Raw genomic sequence first — 21,099 nt, forward strand, 5'->3', positions numbered from 1 at the left:
CGGTCAAAGGTCAGGTCATTTGTCGTCTGAGTAAAGGCTCTGAGAGATTAAGAACATGTGTGCATTGTTATTGTTGATGACAGGAAATTTCATATGTGTGATACTCATCACTATACGAAAAGTCATATTGACCTTGTCTTTCCATCGGGGTAAATCTTGGGCAGATAGGATGTGTAAAATGTGGTGAATATGAGACGAAGCTCCACCTTTGACTTGATTTACCCACTGTGATCTCTCACCTGGGGGTTGTAGACAGTCAAAGGTGGTACTGTGTCTCGTACTACCCCTGGACAGAGATGGTGGTTAAGTGGGTCACAGGTAGGGTAAAGGTTGGGTAAAGGTGGGTAAATTTGATTTTTCGTTTATTCCACTTGAATATATGTAATGCTGTTTTTTTGGTATGAAAGGGTGTTATTTGGCCTATGCAGTGTTGAAGTTGCAGAATGGAAGCAATTTGTAAGTTTTATTTCACCACAAAAATTAACGATTAATAAATAACTAAACAAATCGATCGATCGATCAATTACATGCTCACTGCACCCTGTACTGTAATCGAATGACCGCAATCTGTAACGGATTATGAACACATTGACATTTTTATTTCCCTTTCCAAACTGTACAAGGAGATAAACGTGTGTATACTTGAATAAAGAGATAAAAGCACCAGTTCTTATAAATAATGTACTCATTTGATTATTAATTCATGTACAGCTTTATACTCTTTCTTCAATTGCCAACTACTATAGAAAGTTGTACTAACGAGCTAGTGTCAATAAGCATGTAATTCATTAAGATTTTTTTGTTAAATGTCATTGCATGTAAAGACTACTTTTCATGATAACATTCCGTCCAGTACGATGATGTATTAGAAAAACTAACTAGTTGACATTTCAATATTCTATAGAGCATGCGCATTACAAATTAAACATTTCAAGATCGCACGCAATTATGGTTTAAATGTAATTGCGCACTGGCATTGGGACGATTTCGAAAGAGGAAACGGGTGCCCTTTATTTGTTCCATCAATAATCGTCAGTGTGTTGTAAAACGTAGACTTCTTGGTTATCACTGAAAGTAAAACATTATTCAAGCCAAAAATTTGAACGCTTGGCACCAGAATGAACGTCGGTCAGTTCGAGACAAGGGGAGCTCCACCATCGAAGGGGAGAAAAGGTTGGGACGATGAAGCCCCTCACCGAGCGTCACAAGAAGATGGTGCAAGTAAAGGAGTCATGCTGTCATTCATACAGACAGCTGGTATATCGGGTGTAAGATTTATTGGAGACAGGAACGCATCTATATTTAGACGGTAGGTGGAGTTTAGATACATGACTGTGACTCCTTGACATTGTCCAAAATTACTCCTTTCACGATAGATTAAGTCTCCTCCTCCCAGGATAATGTCTTTAGAAATTACCAATATTGCTTTGTTTCACAGTAATTTATATTACAGTAATTATATAATACAATCATTGTTGATATAAATGACTCGCATGGGAGTGGTGGTTATTGCACAAGCTTGGAACGCAAATAATTATGGTCAAAATCTTATAAGAAAATTTCGCCACATTCATTTTTTTAATCAATTTTTCAAACACCCTTTCCTTTTTCGATGAATTTATAACTGGAGGTATTTTTAAAAACATCAACAACTTATACCTACGTGTATATTGAAATGACATCAGACAAGGAAAACGTCAGACTGAAAACTACGTACAATAGCACAGTGAAAAAAAAGTTTAAAAGATACATAAATTGTGACGTCTGTCTTCGACAATATGGTGTATTGTTGTTTGCAGTTTTCGATCGCTGTGAAAAATTGTATTTTGTATATTCCATATTGTTTACAACGATGCCTTGAACTAGAATTTTCGTTAAGTGGCTGGAGGGCTGTTGTTTGCTTTTTGTTGAGTTTATGCAAACTATTGAACATGACAATCCATAACGCTTACAATATTACACTGGCGCAGAGATCCCAAAACACACATGCATGTACTCCCCCCCCCCAACTAAAAAAAACCCTATGGCTTATTATGGTCTTATTTCGTAAACTACAAAGAGTTTTCTTTAATGTGAATTCGAAATGGCAAGGTATTTGATCCTTAAAAAGGGTAGTCCACCTGATCGATAAATTGTTAAAAGGACGTATTTCCAAATGCATTACAACCCTTCGGCGACAAACAACCGTATATGGTTCTATAAAAGTATTATTATTATGTGACGAACTGCAGTAACCTGCTGGATACACAATAATAAAATGATACAATATTTACAGCTCACATTTTGAAACCGTAATTAGTTTTAATTATTGATATACTACGCATTTTTACAATTGTACTTTTTAGTATGTAAAAAGAGAATGCTAAATACTGGTAAGAAATAAAAGGTCTTTACAATAATGACTGCATCACAATACTCCCTTCTTTTCCCACACTTCAATGTCGTTAAAATTATGTCCAGGTACAACAATACTTTTTTATTCATCATGGAAGTTGACAGAGCGACATAAATTGAATAGTTAATTATGCATTTTCATTTGAAGTACTAGGGTTTAATATTTTATCTCGCCAATATGATAACATGAACTTCTTCCATCGTTTAAGGCTATTCACTGTTCCAGGTTGGTTAATAAAAATGTGAATTGCATTTCAACGATTTCTACTAACTACGAGAAACGGACAAGTCCAGAGGAGCTGAGTTTGTGTGTCCGTTTGAATGTGTGTGTCTGTTCGGCCATGGCCAAACATATTTCTGCCATGCATTGGCTATTCAAACTTTGCACTAACGAAGGCTACATAACATAGTAGACATAATCTGATCCCGAACGTTTTGACTTTATGAAAATTGTACGAAATGGCACCTGTATTTGTCGTAGCAATCCGCCATTCATACAACTTGTATACAGAAAGTACGATTTACGTGTCTACCCCATGTTATGAGACACGACCTTAACTTTCAAGGTCGAATGTTAAAATCAACCCATTTTGCATATCAAAATCTTTGGGTGGTATTTAGGTGCAGATTGGGGTCTTTATAATCATGTGTAAATGTGACACAGTAGCTGGGTACACAGAAATTAATTGTGTTTAGTTTCATATCACGATTGAGTGCATGGTGTCCATCTTTTAAGGGAAAAACCTATTATTTATGCAATTACCCGGGAACTGAAATGCATAGAGACGGAGTTCAAGTGTCTATTCCTATATTTTCAGATGTGAACTTTCACCCAACACAATATTTGACTTTGACCTTAACTATCATAAATCTAGCCTCATCTTTGCAAATTGAAGTGTTTAAAGGTGACCGATGTCTTTTAGATATACTGAGTGTTAGACATATTAGAAGGAGTCATTCTGTTGGTTATGAATGATAATCGTGATACAGACAAAATCCAATTTGTTTGTATTATCCCAGGAAATATATACAACATAGAGACTAGTTTAAATTCCATACTATCAGATACAATCTTATAAGATGATATCCCTAGATTTGACTTTGTTGTTTTGCTTTGTGATAAAAAGTCAAAATATCAAATGATGAATGGAAGCCATATTTGTTTTGAAAATACACTTTAATGCCATGGGAGTTATGTGTTCGATGAAGACTTGCTATATTTCTGAAACTAGGCATGTGTCTTCAGTTCATAGTATAATTTCCCTTGAGGACTACCTTGTCCTTGATAACTTGATAGATTTGTCATGTATCATACAAATTTATAAGACTGCACACGGGCTTTGGTGAAGCTTCCTATGAGAGAGGAAAATACAATGAAAAAAATATAGAAGGGCGTGTCAGTGGGTAGTTCGGTCTTTACACTAGACGCTAGCGTTCAAATATATATTTTTTTATTATAATTTTGTGAAGCACAGTAATACTGTTAATTTTTATTTTTTAAAGGAAATATTTCAAAACAAAATGTACTCAAGGCAGAAAAACTTTAAAGCTTGATGACTTTTCCTTTGATGGTGACACTGTCACAATAATAGACTATTTCTTTCAGGTGTGTGTGGTCTGTAATTGTATTGTTGGCATTGGTAGCACTTCTGTATCAAACAGCTACACTGGTGTTATCGTTCATAGACCGTCCTGTAAATGTCAACATACGATATGCAGAACCAATCGAAAAACCGGATTTTCCAGCCATTACGATCTGCAACAACAATTTATTCAAGTGAGTGTAAAGACAGCCCCTTCTCCGTAACAACAAACGCTGCCAACGTTTGCTACCTAAATAACATGAAGCTTGTGCATAAGATATATGCAATATTAAAAATGAACGGCCTTTTCAAGTAGTTGTTTTTGTCAAGTAAACACTACGCCGTCACGGCCAATTATATGCATTTCTCGCTTCCCAGTATATTGAAAAATCACAATACGTTATTAGTTTCATTATTTGTATTAAGTAGTGAATTATAAATAAATAGTTATATTTACCTAGTTTAATTACAAATCATGTATCGTGTACCTACAATAAGCACACGTTTTACGCAATTTATGGTGATTTTGGCTTGCATGAATTTATCGAGCTACAAACACTGACTTGGTTGGTTGATATCGTTTAACATTTTTGTTTAATTATTCTTGCAACCATGGTAATGAACAGCCCAATGTTGCCTTAAATTATGGCTTAGGGTTAGGGTTAAGGTTGACAACCGTATAGTGAATTGTTAGTTGTGATGTGAAGTGAGAAGTAGGTATCAAAGGAGTAAAACGGGAACAGTTGGGTATTGAAGTTGTAGAAATGTTGTCCTCCGTCCGGACAATGTTGCGAGTACTAGTGTGCGCATGTCAATCTCGCTAGCATTTGGGAGTAAACGTTTTGGCCTTCAGCTCAGTCAACGGGATCCAAACACAGGTATTTATTAATGCAGTGTCTTCACACAAATTTATCGTTGTGGTAGTAGTTGGGAAATAATCAATGCCTTTAAAACTTTCAACACGGCGGCAGCTGTGGGATTAATACCTTTAAACCATTGATTCTGGGACCAGTGTTCTTATCCCATGTCTGACAGCATTTAAACCATGTTTTGAAATATGTTAACTGGAGGAGGGTCATATTGCAGAGAAAGAAATTGAGGGAGGGTCAATTTTTAGCACAACGGAATTGGGGGAGGGTTATATTTTACGCAACAGTCCCGGCGTAACTTCCCCTAGCCCTCCTCCTTGTAATTACTAAAGGCTCCCTTATCATACCAGTGGTAATTAACAAGACACCTCAGCACAATGAGGTGAAGCACAATGAAAGGTTCTGGCAAGAAAACAGGAGTAGCTGAAACTCAGTCATGGAAGCTATATTTGATTTTCTAAAATGCATTAAGCTGCTTTCTATCTTCACTTTCTAAAGACCGTATATATATCTGTGTGTATATAATTACAGGTATCAAAGCCTTGTGTCTTACTTTGGTGGAATCGCAATGACACATTTTGTTATTCCCTATTTGCGGGCTATATTCCCTGTGGAAGGAGAGTCGTACAGCGAAGACTATTTGCAGATTCCGGAAGATTATGATACTTATGGAGTTAATACATTGTTACGTTTTATGAACGTACTTGCTCATCCTGCAGATGAAATCATTAAAAGGTTGGCACGTACCTGTACTTCTTGTATGTAGTAATTTATAACTGAGAATAGCCTGGTTTTACATGTCATAACTTGTGACAAAGATTGTATTCATAACACAGCTAAAATGTACCAGGTCTGAATCAGGACTGTAACAGGCCTGGTAAAGGCATGACCATCAGGGCCTGTGCCTGGAATGGGTTCAGGCATTGCACGCCTGATGGGTCAGGGATGTACATGTGGCAGGCCTGGTCTGTCAGACCTGCGGCAGGCCTGATCTGTCAGACCTGTGGCAGGTTTGTCTTGTTAGGCCTGTGTCACCCCTGTTGCATACTGCGGTAGGTCAGTCCTGAAATATGCATGTGGCTTTTTAGCTGGTGAATAATTACGTAAAGGTGGTTTGTAATCTCAAGGCGTTTGCTGTCTACTTTGAAGCACTCGTCGCACTTTTGACTAGTGCCCAATGGGTTACTATGTTGGCGTTGGATTAGATATTAGAAATGTCCAAATATATTGATCAAGATTGCGAAGTTGTACACTGGTTATAAAATAAGGTGCATGGCCGGGGCTTGGTTTCAACAAAGACGGGTAGAGACTTATATATATATATTAAAAATTTTCCCTCTCTGTGTTGAAGTTGTTCATTCAGTGGTATACCATGTGGTCCTGAAAACTTTACCCAGACAATTACAAACTATGGCATTTGTTACACCTTCAATTCTGACACGATGGGAGATGTTCTCAAAGTTCGTAATGCTGGTAGGTCAAATTTAAATAAACTTTAATCGGTGTGTGTGTGTGTGTGTGTGTGTGTGTGTGTGTGTGTGTGTGTGTGTGTGTGTGTCTGTCTGCCTGCATGCCAGTCTGTCTGTCTTCCTGCCTGCCTGCCTGCCTGCCTGCCTGTCTGTCTGTCTGTCTGTCTGTCTGTCTGCATTCTTTTCTTGATATTCATTTCATGTGTTCAATTTACGAAACATTGCTTCACAGGACAGCGTTATGGGCTACATTTACAACTATTTGCCAATGAAAGAGAGTATGTTGGACCTAGAAATGTTGTCGGTTTCCGTTTAATGGTACACGGGCAAGATGACATACCAGATGTGACTGGTCAAGGCTTGTCTATTTCGCCTGGGTTGGAAACTACAATTGGTTTAACAAGAACGTTGGTAAGGAGTGAGCTTTAGGTAGTACTGTATGCACTTTACTTGTCAGTATATGTATCACATTGCCAAAATATTTTTAAAGGACTTTTTACGTGATTGGGGACAGAAAAGGGTCACCGGTTGAGGGCGCACAGTAACTCAAAAATGATTAATAAGGTATATAGTAATGCTGATTTATTAGACCAAGGAAGAACAGTTAAAAGTGATTTATACAAAAAAACAACAACACCACACCAGCTTTTGATATCATGACTTTAGTACATGGTTGGGAACAACTATGTGAGAAAAATATGTAAAAGTTAACAACAAACAATAAATAAATATCTGTAAACAAATATGGCCAATCCCAAGCCCCTGTGGTATGACCTGTGAACGATGCACTCCTGTGAGACTAGTTAACACACATCACTTCATATACCTTTTTATATTTCAAAACACGATAGATATCCAACCTAGGGTCTCCGTATGGCGATTGTATTATGGATATAGAAAACAACTTGAAATACTTTGATGGCAAATATTCCTTATCTAAATGTTGGACCGAATGTGAGACTGACTATGCAAGAGAGAAGTGTGGATGTAAATACTTTTACATGCCAGGTAAAACTGTCTGTAAAACTATACCGCTTATTTTTTGCATCTTTTTCGGCCAAGCAAAAAGAATTATATCAAAAGCAGAAAATGTGTCAATAGAGATTGAGAAGTATGCGAGCTGAATGTTTTAATGACATTTTTACAGTAAAGATTTGGGCTACAGGATTTATTAGCTACTGCAAATCAGAGTGTTGTTGCATTTGTATCACGTGACAATAGTATAATCAACGTTCATGACCCTTAATACGTAATAACACTGGAGCAGTATGTCAGGTTTTTTTCATTTTGAAATGACTTTACCTCAAAACATGCTGTCCAAACTGTTTTGTTCCTAAGGCCAAATAACCAAAAAAATGGTGTTTTTCCTATAACCCGCGACCGACTCTAGTTTAAGCCTCTGACTCTCGACATTCATGCATGTTTGTTTTCTTTACATAGTGATGTCTGTACATACATATTTCATCAAGACTATCACGGAAAGGGCACATTCTGACCTACATTTGTTTGTTTTGGTGTCGAAACAATATTTTTCAAAAACAAAAACTATTAAAAAGATAAAATAAGATAAAAATAAAATCCCTATTTTTCTGACGCCATATTATTAGAAACAAAGTATTGTTTTATTAACCTAATTGCTGTGATACCACTACCAAGAACAAGCATTTACATTTTTATTTGCTTCCAAAGTGAGCTATACTAAAGATTCGAAGAGATTGAATTCTTGTCCTGGTATGGTGGAATAGCTCGTTTCTCGTGCCCCCAGAAATGCCCAGATGTGGGTCAAACAGAGGCCATGAATTAGATTCTTATTATATCATCATTTTTATATTCCGTGTCGCACTTTCAGGTAACCAAACATTCTGCTCCCCAAACGAGTTGCGGTACTGCTACTTTGACGCTATGGGTAAGCTATTAATTCATTTAACATTAAACCTTTGTAAGAATTTTGTCTTTGAGAGGATTGTCAAAATGATATGAAACGGAGATCTCATTAGGCCGAGAAAGTGCGTTCAAAGAGAAATTGCCACGCCATGGTCGACACTGTATTTTGGCATAAGTATGCTAAATGCATATCACTACAGAAGCTTAATGACGACACGGTGTTTTTATGGGAGTATTTGTTTTTACCACGGGAGTAGTTTTTAGTTCATAGGAGTAATACTTTAGTTTAGTATGTGACCTTTGAACCTACTGCTATCAGCCATACCCACTACGCTAACATTGCCTACCAGGACATTCTTAGTTTTTACATATAGCATATATACATGTGTGCCTATTAAGGCCAAAGTTTCAATCCCAGGTACTCATGCAATCGTGTGATCTTATCAGTGGAGCCATGGGATTACGTTCAATCCGTTTCCAAAGTGGATCTTTAAACCATTAAGTAGCTTGGTGTTGCAGATTTCTTTAAAAATAGACAACTTGATCACACGTAGTTTTTTTTGTAATTTTCATTTCGCATTCTGTTCATAATCCTTAATTTGAACGTGATAATGAAGAATCAAAAATACTCTAAAAGCTTTGTGAAAAGAAACTATTTGAGTAGCACCTATTTCTATTTTGCTATATCTAGATAAGTTTGCAACAGAGGCGAGTGCGTGCAGCAACTGTAACGAACCATGCCAACAAGTCAAATATAATGCCAAGTTATCGCATGGTTCCTATCCATCCGCCATATATGCCACGACCTTATTCAGCCACCAGCGTTGGCCTTGTGGTGATGCCATTGGAGTTTATCTTGGGTTAGTATAAAAACACTCAGACAACCAGCACAAATCTCAATCCAAACTATTATTCCAAAACTGAAACCCAAAGCAGGTATCAATTCTGTCCCATTACTCTGACTTCAATAATTTCCAAGTACATTGTACGTGTATGATGTGACCATGTAGTTTCCGATCGCTTATAAACCCAATGTAGTTGGACCAAGACCACGCCAATGTGGGAGGGGAGAGAGAGAGAGAGAGAGAGAGAGAGAGAGAGAGAGAGAGAGAGAGAGAGAGAGAGAGAGAGAGAGAGAGAGAGAGAGAGAGAGAGAGAGAGAGAGAGAGAGAGAGAGAGAGAGAGAGAGAGAGAGAGAGGCGGGGGGGGGAGGGAGGGGTGGGTATCGTTTCTCCTGTCTGTTTAATATCGTTGTGAATTATCGTTGAATCTTAACATAAAATGTTTTTTAATTAATTGTCTTCTTGGTATTTTATATTCTACAGGCTTCGTTCGCCATTTGTAGATCCTGACTATGTGAACGGATTCGTATTTCCACTTTTGGAAGAGAACATGTTCTTCATTGAGCATAACGGACAAAACATTACCGACTTCATACCATCTGTCGAATTTCATACAGTAATGATTAACCAACTCTTAGTTCATGTTTACCAAGAAACCGTCGCATCAATAAGTTATATCTTTATGAATTACTTTGACCGTGACTTTGACAATATTGGATCCGATTATTATAATCAAACCTATGCAAAGATGGTGACCTCCAAAATGAACCTTCATATGGAACCTTGGGATAAACTAAATGTGACGATCACAAAAATGCCTTACAATTTGAACTTGACCACCGAGAGTCTCATTGGTAATCTGTTCAACGGATACTATCTGCCTCTCTTTGACAAGATGTTTCCAATTCTATACCAAAGAATACGAGATCTTAGAGAAAAAATAGTATCCGAAGTGCTTCAGAATGAAGATTTGCCGGGTATTTGTAAAAAGTATATGAAGTGAGTTGGTAATAAATATTATATAGGAAGTAATGTTGATGTGACTTTAGTCCACATCTTTGCACGCGACTATGAAGTTCAAGATACGTTTTTTTCGAGTAAAAGAGGGAGTGTCTTTATGCTCCATAAAATGGAACTTTCCGTATTCTTGCGATATAAATAAACAAAACTAGTGTCATTAGGTACAATGTTGAGACACTGTGAGTCGTTTTCTTCTGCATTTTGCACCCAACACATTTTATTGTCAGTGCAAACAATACATTGCATCCTAACAGAGTGAAATAGGGAATTTGCAAACCCGCCATGTTGAATGTTGCATCATGGGTAATGTTATAAATCCTAATCCATTAGTATTGTAAACAATCTTGATACATTACTTGTAACCACAAATAATCAATTCATAGTTACCCTGACAACTGTGGGAGGTTGTTTTATCAGTAGCTCCAGATTAGGTAATACGATAGCCACAGATAATCCAATATTTCTTTGCGTCTGAGCATGCTAAGTCTGGATTGCAAGTTCCCTATTGTAAAGCCATTCTTTTGTTCATAGGCTCGTAAATACTACAGCAAATCTTTCTGCTAGCTCAAACTAAACTATATATCACAGACTGCCATCAAGAGGACTGTGGTTTTACGACGAATATATATAATTTTGTCATGTGGAGATGGGAAGGGGCGGGAGTTTGGTTAAAAAGCGCAATTACATTTTCGCACGTAATGGCCACGAGTGCTTTATACAAAAATGAAAAAAAGACTATGGCGTTCTACTTTAGCTTTGTATATGAAGATCGATGAGAAAATTAAAGCTCTGGAAAAATTATACCTTATAAATCGAGTTATTTATCATCATGTACTTGACATAACTATTTATGTAACACTAAACACCGTATACACGATGACATGTACAAATCTTTTATCAATCAGGGATAACTTGGCGAAAGTAACGATTTACTTCGAAGATATGAAACTTGAAAGTATTATACAACAACCGGGATACAAGTCATTCAACCTCGTCTGTAAGTATGTCAGTATTTATCTACTAGGCCCTGAACTATGTCAGTATCATCTACATGTACAAATGTACTAGGCCCTGAACTATGCCAGTATTATCTACATGTACAAATGTACTAGGCCCTGAACTATGTCAGTACTATCTACTAGGCCCTGAACTATGTCAGTATTATCTACTAGGCCCTGATCTACATGATTGTATGTGTCAGTATGATCTGCTAGGTACGTCCTGAACTATGTTTTGTTGGATTTCATTGAGAACGAATTGGCATTCGTTAAGAATATATTATGTATTAGGTAGATTACCTGAACTAGAGACCATGTACAACAGGTACTGCACTACTAACACATTCGTCATATATTTTTTTCTGGAATTACCACAAGTCTTCATTCAAACTTGAACACAAGAAGAAAGATACTGCGCTCAGTTTGAAATGCTCTCCAAGCTGATTGAGCATTCTACTTGGCGAAAGAAGAATGAAACTCTCTCTCTCTCTCTCTCTCTCTCTCTCTCTCTCTCTCTCTCTCTCTCTCTCTCTCTCTCTCTCTCTCTCTCTCTCTCTCTCTCTCTCTCTCTCTCTCTCTCTCTCTCTCCCCATATATATATATATACACACATACGTGAGTGTAGAAACCTCCCCCTCCCTCCCCCTCTCTCTCTGTCTCTCTCTCTATGTATATATATACACATACGTGAGTGTGTGTGCGTCTTTGTTTGTTTGTTTGTTTGTTTGTTTGTTTGTATGTGTGTATGTGCGTGTGTGTGTGTATGTGTGTCTGTTTACTCAGACAAAAATGTAATATAGTTTGAATTCTTTAACACATATTTCAGGTGACATTGGTGGATCACTTGGATTATTTTTTGGAGCCAGTATGGTTACATTTCTGGAAATACTCGACTTCTTTATTGTGCAGTTTTGGAGGAAGAAAATGTTATATCAACAGAATGAAATTAAGCGGAGAGTTGTAAATCCGACCGACCTGAGGGCAAGAAACGAAGCACTTGACAAGTATTAAATTATCCGAATATTTGTTTTAGTAGGGTTATTAATACATTTTCCGCGGAGACAAGCTATTGCTAGCACTCATGATCATCACAGAATGAATAATACCATATGATTCAAGTACATAATATTATTTCTTAGTAAAGTATATATGTGGAAAAATGTACAAAAAGTCACAAAAGTTATAGTTTATATTTTAATATTCAACTTTCAAAAATTGTACTGGGAAGTGCTCCCAACGATTTTCTCCTTACACCAAACTACACTTTCTACAGAAATGCATTCAGGTTTACGACTGCTTGTTGTCGCTTTAGAACCGTCAAGACTTTCGCGATCAGTCCACAGGCTATCCTAGAGTAACACAGACCATGCAAACATAGCACCTATGGGATCCGTGTGGGTAATTATCTCTGACTGTTTGAGTCATTACACCAGGAATCCACCAAATTCACACTCGTTATAGTTAGTGCAGCACTGGAGTGTAAGTAACACAGAAAAGACAATGCATTATTTTAGTAAGGACTGATCATGAATGTGATTATGACGTGTAAGCCTCAGTGCTTGAAATCACACGTATTTTGTATTTTTGTGTATCTATAGTATATACACAAAAAGTCGAATTTACCCATCTTTGTCCAAGTAACCCTACCTGTGACCCACCTACATGTTTTTTTTCTTCTGATTTTGGAAGTTGGAAGTGGGAAGTCAGAAGTTAGAAGTCGGAAGTCGGAATTTCGAAGTCCCCTGTCGGCTTTCGTAGTCCCGCCTACCGTGAGTGTGACATAAACTTTGTTACAATAGCCAGGGATAAAAGTGCATGAGTTATTACTAACTTTCCTGTGAACAGGGTGCGAGAATAGGAGAAAGTTGCTTTACTGTGTTTTGGCGCCCTCACATGGTGAGATTGAGAGAGTATAGAATGGGACTCCAGGAGGACAGAGTTGATACACAATTCATTGATTAGAGCAAAGACAAATGTGGCAACCGCCAATTATTGTGAGATATTTCAATGAAATTGTAATATTATATTATATTTTGCCAGGTGAATACCCTGGAAATCTTCTATAAATAGTTTTAAGTTGAAATACTTTTTTCGTGCATAACAAGCAACAAGTGTAGTGACCAAATATTTTCTATTCGATTTCTAAGAGGTACAAAAAATCTGTTTTGTAAAAAAATCACATTTGATCAAATTCTTATTACTTTCAATGTTACATATAGACCTTCCTTAATGTATCAATTTATATAGAATTAAAAGTATGCACATTTCAAATATATAGTCTAATTACAGAAACCATTAATTATATATATGCCATTTGGTTAATGGTTAACGTATGTACCAAATTTAGAAATTATATTGGATTTGTAGTATGCCTTCCAAAGATATAGCCTAATTACTTATAGCCATTAATTATGCAAATGACTAGTTTATGTTCACTGGATTTTTACTAAAATCTTATCAGTTCTTGCCATTACCTCAGGGAAGATGTGTAGCAAATTTCATTAGAATGGATGCAGTCGTTTTTGAGATATCGTGTCCACAGACAACAAACTGGCGGGCAGACAAACAAACAGACAGACAGACAGACAGACAGACAGGCAGGCAGACAGACAGACAGACAGAAAGACAGACAGACAGACAGACAGAAACATAGCATAACACCCCCCCCTTACGAGAGGCCAGGTAATGAGAATTAGCCTTAGTGGCTAAAAAGAGAAATATGACAATAAGGGGGACATCTATGCTTCTGCTTTATTGACACAATATTTCCGCCAAATAAATTCTCGTAAACGCATTTTAAAGGAATGATGTCATGGAAATTAAACACTGATGATGGGTAATTTAATAATTAATGATTTTCGATAATTAGGCAATATCTTAGGTATGCAAGTTTCAAATTTCATATGGGTTTCTATAATTCATTTTCCAATTAAGGGGTACATCATGTATGATAGCTAAAGCTCGGAATTTTGCATTCCAACAATGTGTTTAGGAAGAAATATCTATGATTTTTGCCCTTATGGGAGGCGTTCAGTTTAAATCTCGTTAAATATGCAAGTCTTTTCAAGATGAGTTCCCTATTACCATAAATAGCATAACCAATATTAAAAAGAGGTCAAATGTCATACAGGGGACATTTAAAGTTCGATTGTACCCTTTTGTATATGAATGGCTGTTTATCTTGTGGTCTATACTGTTGAGTCTAAGACAAGGACACAATGACGTCACTGTAGATATGTAAAACAGTTGATATCACTGCTCACAACTGCACGTAGTTTGATCGCATTTTGACGATCATTGATAGTATCCTGCATTTTGTATCATTTAAGTCTGGTATCGGAAAGTACTCAACCAGAACACGGCAGTTAAATTGTGTGATTGCTTTATTTCGAACAAATAAAAAAATTAATACACAACAATTTTTTTAATTTCGATAAGTTTCAGTAATATGGACTTTCAGTATATTTTACAAATTACAGTGTGGATAATGTGTTTACGGTTCTGCGTTTGTTAAATTAGAACGGTCTGTTGTATGCATCTCCTTTACTTAGCCATGGTTACCACGTACTGACCTCTTCTTTTCAAGTTTCCTAAGGAGAGGCCAGCGGTCGCCCTGCCGACGAATGATAAAATGACATCATGTGGCAAAGTTCACTTGCTGCATGCTTGTTGACAAATACCATGTACCACATTAAACACAGCCACCTGTGAAAGTTATTCCAATGTATTGAATGTAAGTCACGTAGGGGCTGTTTTGTTAAATTCTATTCAAGAACTTGAATTGGTTTGGGCTGTGTTAGCTTCGACGTACTATCCGAAGTGTTGTTGTTTTTACTAAATATGAACCACAGTTCTATACTGTCAGGCAAATAAATCTGGACCGTAAATGTGAACGCCATAAAATCACTAATAGTGACAATTTAATATTGTGAAACAGAGAAGCTGAAAAATATCGTTCTCAACTAACGGATATTATAATGATTGATGACTATGGATTAATAAGATCATAGTTCATCTATACGTGTATTTTGTGGTATGTGGGCGCTAATCAATATATAATTTTCTACAGTTATCATTGATTTCTTGGAAATGAAGACCGACATATCTTCCATCAAATGTCATCACGGTTAATATATCCTACCATTAAATGTAAAAATGTCTTCGAGACAAATTCCGTGCTTAAGTTAAACCCTGACTTCTGCATACACTGTACTCTCAACAGTCTCGTTGATTACCATGCTTCGTTTCTTAATGTTCAAAATGGGTTTAGTTGTTGACAAGTCGAGTTCAGCGTAGGTCAACTCCTCTACATTACTACTTGTATATCAGTCTCATCTTGTTCAACGTATGATTTGTTTGTATCGACAGCAATGGTGCTTTCAGGGACTTTTGCTTCAGAGTTACGTTTCTTTTTCGACATGTCAACCTCCGAGTACATAACGCTTGTATCACTAATATCTTGTTCTAGATTCTCCTTCTCAGATTTGATGCCTTTCTCTTCATGGACATTAATATCGATCTCACTGTGTTGTTGATCTGATTCTTTCGAACTTGAATATGGTGATATCTCTTCTCTGTTATTATCACAACTCTCATAACAGACATTCTCTCTTGAGATGAATTCATCTGATGATTTATTCTGTGTTGAGTTTCTTCGTGATTTCATAACACAAACTATCACGATGATAATGATGATAAGTACAATAACGAACCCAAAACCACCAACAGCGCCCCCAATGATGATTTGTATATCCATATTACCTTCTTGATTGTCAGCCACAGAATTGGTTACATCGGTCTCCATGTTCGTTTTACTTACACCTTTCATTGTTGTGTGAACCTGAGTGTACATGTACATATCGTTTGTTTTTGAAATCTGTTTAGTTTCTAATGATACTTCACTTTCTTTGACAGTTGTAGTTTCCATGGTGACTGGTGTTGGTGACATATTTACAGTAAAAGTCACTGAGCTTCTGTAGGAGCCAATAGCATTAGTAGCTGTACAAGTGACTGTATATTCCCCATTATCTTCCATCAAAAATCCTGTAATTGATAGTGTTTTGTTTACATTGGAAAGTTCAATATTACTACTCCCTTGTGTGAATCTAGGAATATCTGGTAAAGTCCATTCGTACTTCTCCACCGCTGGGTTTGCTTCTGTATCACATGTGAAAGTGATGAGAGTATCTTCTTCTGAGACGGTTTGAGAAGAAGACATGATTTGTATACTTGGCTTATACTGAACGTTGAATGGTCCGAGTTGACAAGTTCTGTTTGATGCAAACAACGGATGATAGCTTGTACAAGAAAACGATGCTTGGGATTCTACTTTAGTCGCTGTCCATACATGTTGAATAAAAATGTAGCTGTTGCTTCCCTGAAGTCCACTTTCTGTAGTTGCTATAGGCCGTGTTCTGTTACCTACCTTATACCATTGTAGTACTATTTTTGGAACGCCACTTGGATCTGTTGAACATGTCAAATTAACCTTCTCACCTTCAATGACATTGAAATCATTTTGTCCGTGAAAACCAATGGCGCATTGAAGATCCCCAGTTTCGGGGTAAACAGAAATTCGTACGTATGCTATTTCTGACTGTATGACAGGAGTATTCGCAAGTCCTGTCACAGTACATACATATCGTCCATGAGAAGTATCGGCTTGAATCAGAACATTGCATGTAGACTGCTGTCCTGATATTGAATACATGACAGAATAACGATTGTCAGTCAAACCAGTGACGACATAGACAATTCCTGCTCCACTTATTGCAGTTCCGTCTTTGTACCATACCACCTTCTGATCTGATTGAAGGCGTTTAACGATGCACGACAATTAAAGTAAGGGTTTCTTGGTGTTACTATACGTAAATACCAAGCTCTGGTGGGAAGGCTGAGTGACGAACGAAGGTTCCTGGGTATAACATAATACAACCAACGATATGACATTGAGAATTTTCACCACAGGCCTCCACTTGCACATCATAGTCATTGATCAGTCTATAAAACGACACAGACAGTTGATAAGGTTAACTTTGTATTTCATGCCAATACACGGTGTACGTATCGTGGATCTTTTATTTCCTCAATACGGGTAGTCTGTTGTGTTTTCAAGTCTCGTTATTGTAAACGAGAACGAGAATCATTTCTTGGAGGAACGAGAATCGTTGGCGAAATACACATAGTCCCTATTGTTGTATGCATTGCGTTGTGCATATATCTGTATAAGTGCAATACCACTAAATATTTATACAATAGCTAGACCTTTTTGAGAACCCTCGTTATTGCGTTCTTGTTGGTATGTGATGAATCTGAACAATAATAATAAAACAACAAAAACCATGCATGTATATGATATCAATACAATAGGCATACTCTGTATGGTATCGCGCCAGTGTGGCGTACTTGAGTGTAACTATTGTGCGGGCTGCGGGTCACTGCAGGTCTATTATTTTTCCATTTTCATTAATTTATTCACTTTTTAAAACCCAAGAAACTTGTTTGCTGACCACTGGGGGTAGCTTATTTGTGTAGGTCACTCGCTACATGCACTGTACTATTCGATAGAACCTACGTGCTGGGCTAATTCTGCACACAATTTGTGTATATCCCCCCCTTTAAAAGTGATGGCTATTAAAAAAATGATTAGTTAGCATATAGCATCGACTTCAGAAAATATAATTCCACTCAACCTCTTTCCCATATAATCAATCTCTCTTTTTCCGATGGTATGTTCCCTGAGGCACTCAAGAACGCAAAAGTCACCCCACTGTACAAAAAAAGGTCCCGATTCAACGTAGGAAACTACAGGCCGATATCTGTCCTTTCAATATTCAGCAAAATTTGTGAAACTATTGTAATCAAACAGATTATCTCCTTTCTTGAAAAGTATGACATACTCTCTGCCACTCAATATGGCTTTAGAAAAAAGTACAGCACCAAACTGGCTCTTGTCAACATCATTAAGGAAATAACAGAAAGTCTGAATAGCGGCAATACTACCATTGGCGTCTTCATAGATCTTAAAAAAGCCTTTGACACTATAGACCATGATATTCTATTACGCAAATTAGAAATGTACGGGGTCAGAGGTCACCCTTTAAAATGGTTTCGAAGCTATCTCAACAAACGTCCTCAAACTGTAACTATTCATAATGTTTCATCGAATTCCCAACAAATTAAATGCGGAGTGCCTCAGGGATCTATCCTCGGTCCTACTCTTTTCCTTCTTTACATAAATGACATAAGCAATTCTACAGACTACTTTCAATTTAGGTTATTCGCAGATGACACAAATTTATTCAGATCAACTCACATGAATGCCATAAATCTTGACATTATCAATGCAGAATTCAGTAAGGTAGTTACTTGGTGTTTGGCTAACAAACTTACAGTAAATGAAGAGAAAACTAATTTCATGCTAATAAGTACGCCTCAACGTCAAATAACATTGCAAGGTAGTATCTCTGTCAATAACACACAAATAGAGCGAGTTTCCTCAACTAGTTATCTTGGTGTAAATATTGATTCTTCACTTTCTTGGAATTGTCATATTAACAACATACTAAAAGTTGTAACCCCAAAGATCGGAATCATTTCAAAAATTAGACATTTTGTTCCCAAGTCAATACTAATTACCATTTACAACACATTCATTTTACCGCACTTAACATATTGCATAGAAATCTGGGGCAACACTTACTTAACTATTCTGCATCCACTTTTCCGTCTTCAAAAGAAACTCGTTCGTCTTATAACTTTCTCTGACTTCCATGCTCACTCCGCACCACTATTCCGAAAACTTGTCATTCTTAACATCTTTCAACTATGTGAATTCTACTCCTGTATATTTGCTTTTGACCTGATGAATAACCACTACCCCCACGATATAGAGACATACTTCCAGTATCCCGTAACAACATATTCAACACGTCAAGCATATCAGGGTAATTTCCGTATACCACTAACCCGTTTAAGAATTACTCAACACAACTTCCAATACGCCATAACTAAGCACTGGAACTCATTACCGCCATCCCTCAAATGTATAAATTCAAGAAAATCATTCAAAGAAGAACTAAGAAATCACATCGTATCTAAGACCTAAGGGCTTGTTTGTTTTGTATGTAACTTAGTGTGTATATTGCTTACAGAAAACTTGTTTTCAGATGTTTTTGTTTTATTTTTATTTTCTGTTTTGTAGTTTATATGTTGTGTGTCTGGGCCATTGGATTAAGACTAGTTCCACTGAACTATTTCCATGGCCCTCACCAGGGAGGGTGACCATGCAATACTAAATTATATTTTTTGTCATGTACATTTTCCCAGTCTAAGTTCTGTCATTCTTTTTGGTGAAAATAAAATGAGTTACTATCATTGTGATCCACATGTGTGTACACATTCCCATTGAATATAAATTTCGAATATACTGTACATTGTGCCATATTATTATCATTAAACAACAGAAGTCCATTAGTTACGTGAAAGTATTTTGTGAAAGTATTTTGCTCTAAAAACAACGACAGAATAACGGCGTAAGGGATTCTCTGCGCAGAAAATGGAATATTTTATTTCACTTATGTTGTTCAAACGTAGTTATACTATGTTTTGGTTGTGTGATTACTTGATAATTATAGTAGTCACTTGAAATGAACTGACGACACAAATGTTCAAGGATTATCTCCGGTGTAGAGGCTGGTGCATTCTTTTGTGACTTTTCATCAAAAAATGAATATTTTTTTTGTTTCGTTTGTATGGAAATGTAACAATCCATAAGTGTATGGTCAGTGAAGATATGACAAATAGAATGAAAGAAATTGCAGTCACTTTATCGGTACAGAACCTTCGCTAGTTGATATCGACTATGTCTGTTACACGGCTTTGAATCATTTATTATCAATGAGCGATGGTTATAGCTATTCTATCAGATGTAGTGTGAATAATCAGATATGATGCTCCAATATTTATCTTTTTTTCAGATAACTGAAATACGAGTGACCTAAGGGGCCTTGTCACTACGAGTCTCTCGAAAATTAGTAACAAGCCCATAAATATATTGGGAAGTAATATACCTTTTTCTGGCGTAATGTATGAAAATATCGGGGAAAGTAGTGTCGATTTTAGAACGTTTTGACTCATTTTCCGATCACCGCAGAACCAATGACGTAGACATGTACACAATCCGAATTGTCGTGATGTAGAACGACTTGGGTATATAATCTATATTTTATGTTCAAAGACAAGACTTTGCGTGAGCGTGGTATAACACATAATACATATTTGCAGTTGAAAAGTAAAATTTCCCCCTCTTTCATTCTCAGACTCTTCCAGAGAGTCTAACCCACTTTGTTTGGATTATTTTTGTGGGCCTGTAGCATTTGTAACATTTGTTTGGCACTGAAATGGAATGCACTATCTAGTTCAGTTTTTGGCGCGAAAGGCGAGCAGACGATACGATCACGAAAACTATAGCTGCTACATTCCATTCATTGACGTCATAACTTGGAGTATGTGCTGAAGGCTTACCCTCGAAAACAACACTTGGCATCAGAAATGTGATACTTCAATAAATATTTGTGGAGATCGTTTACTGTTTCACTTTATGTCGAGTGGACAGCAGTTAAGTGTGTGAACTAATTATACTAGATATGTCGATCTGAAGGTATGACGCCAAACAAGGCAGATAAATCACTCACCGATCGGTCAGGCTAGTGTCACAGAACTCTTGGCCTACAACAGTGTTCTACATTGGAGAAATTATCTTAATGAAGGCTTGTATTTCTTAAACTGCAGTGATAATACTGTTGAAGAAGCTCCAACATCTTTTGGTGAGGTGAGTGGCAGGTACAAATTTGGTCTGACTATCGCGCCTTTTTGTTCAACTAAATGTAAGTGATATTTTTGCTTTCTATTTCAATATATTACAACGAATATGTCCTTGTTTATTCAATTTTTATTTAAAATTTGAAATATTTCAAAAACGTTCGTCTGCCGAGATAAGAGTAAAATTACTTTCCAAATGGTCTTAGTTTTTAGCTAGT

Source organism: Glandiceps talaboti, chromosome 7 (assembly GCF_964340395.1).
Source record: "Glandiceps talaboti chromosome 7, keGlaTala1.1, whole genome shotgun sequence".
NCBI classification, from domain to species: domain Eukaryota; kingdom Metazoa; phylum Hemichordata; class Enteropneusta; family Spengelidae; genus Glandiceps; species Glandiceps talaboti.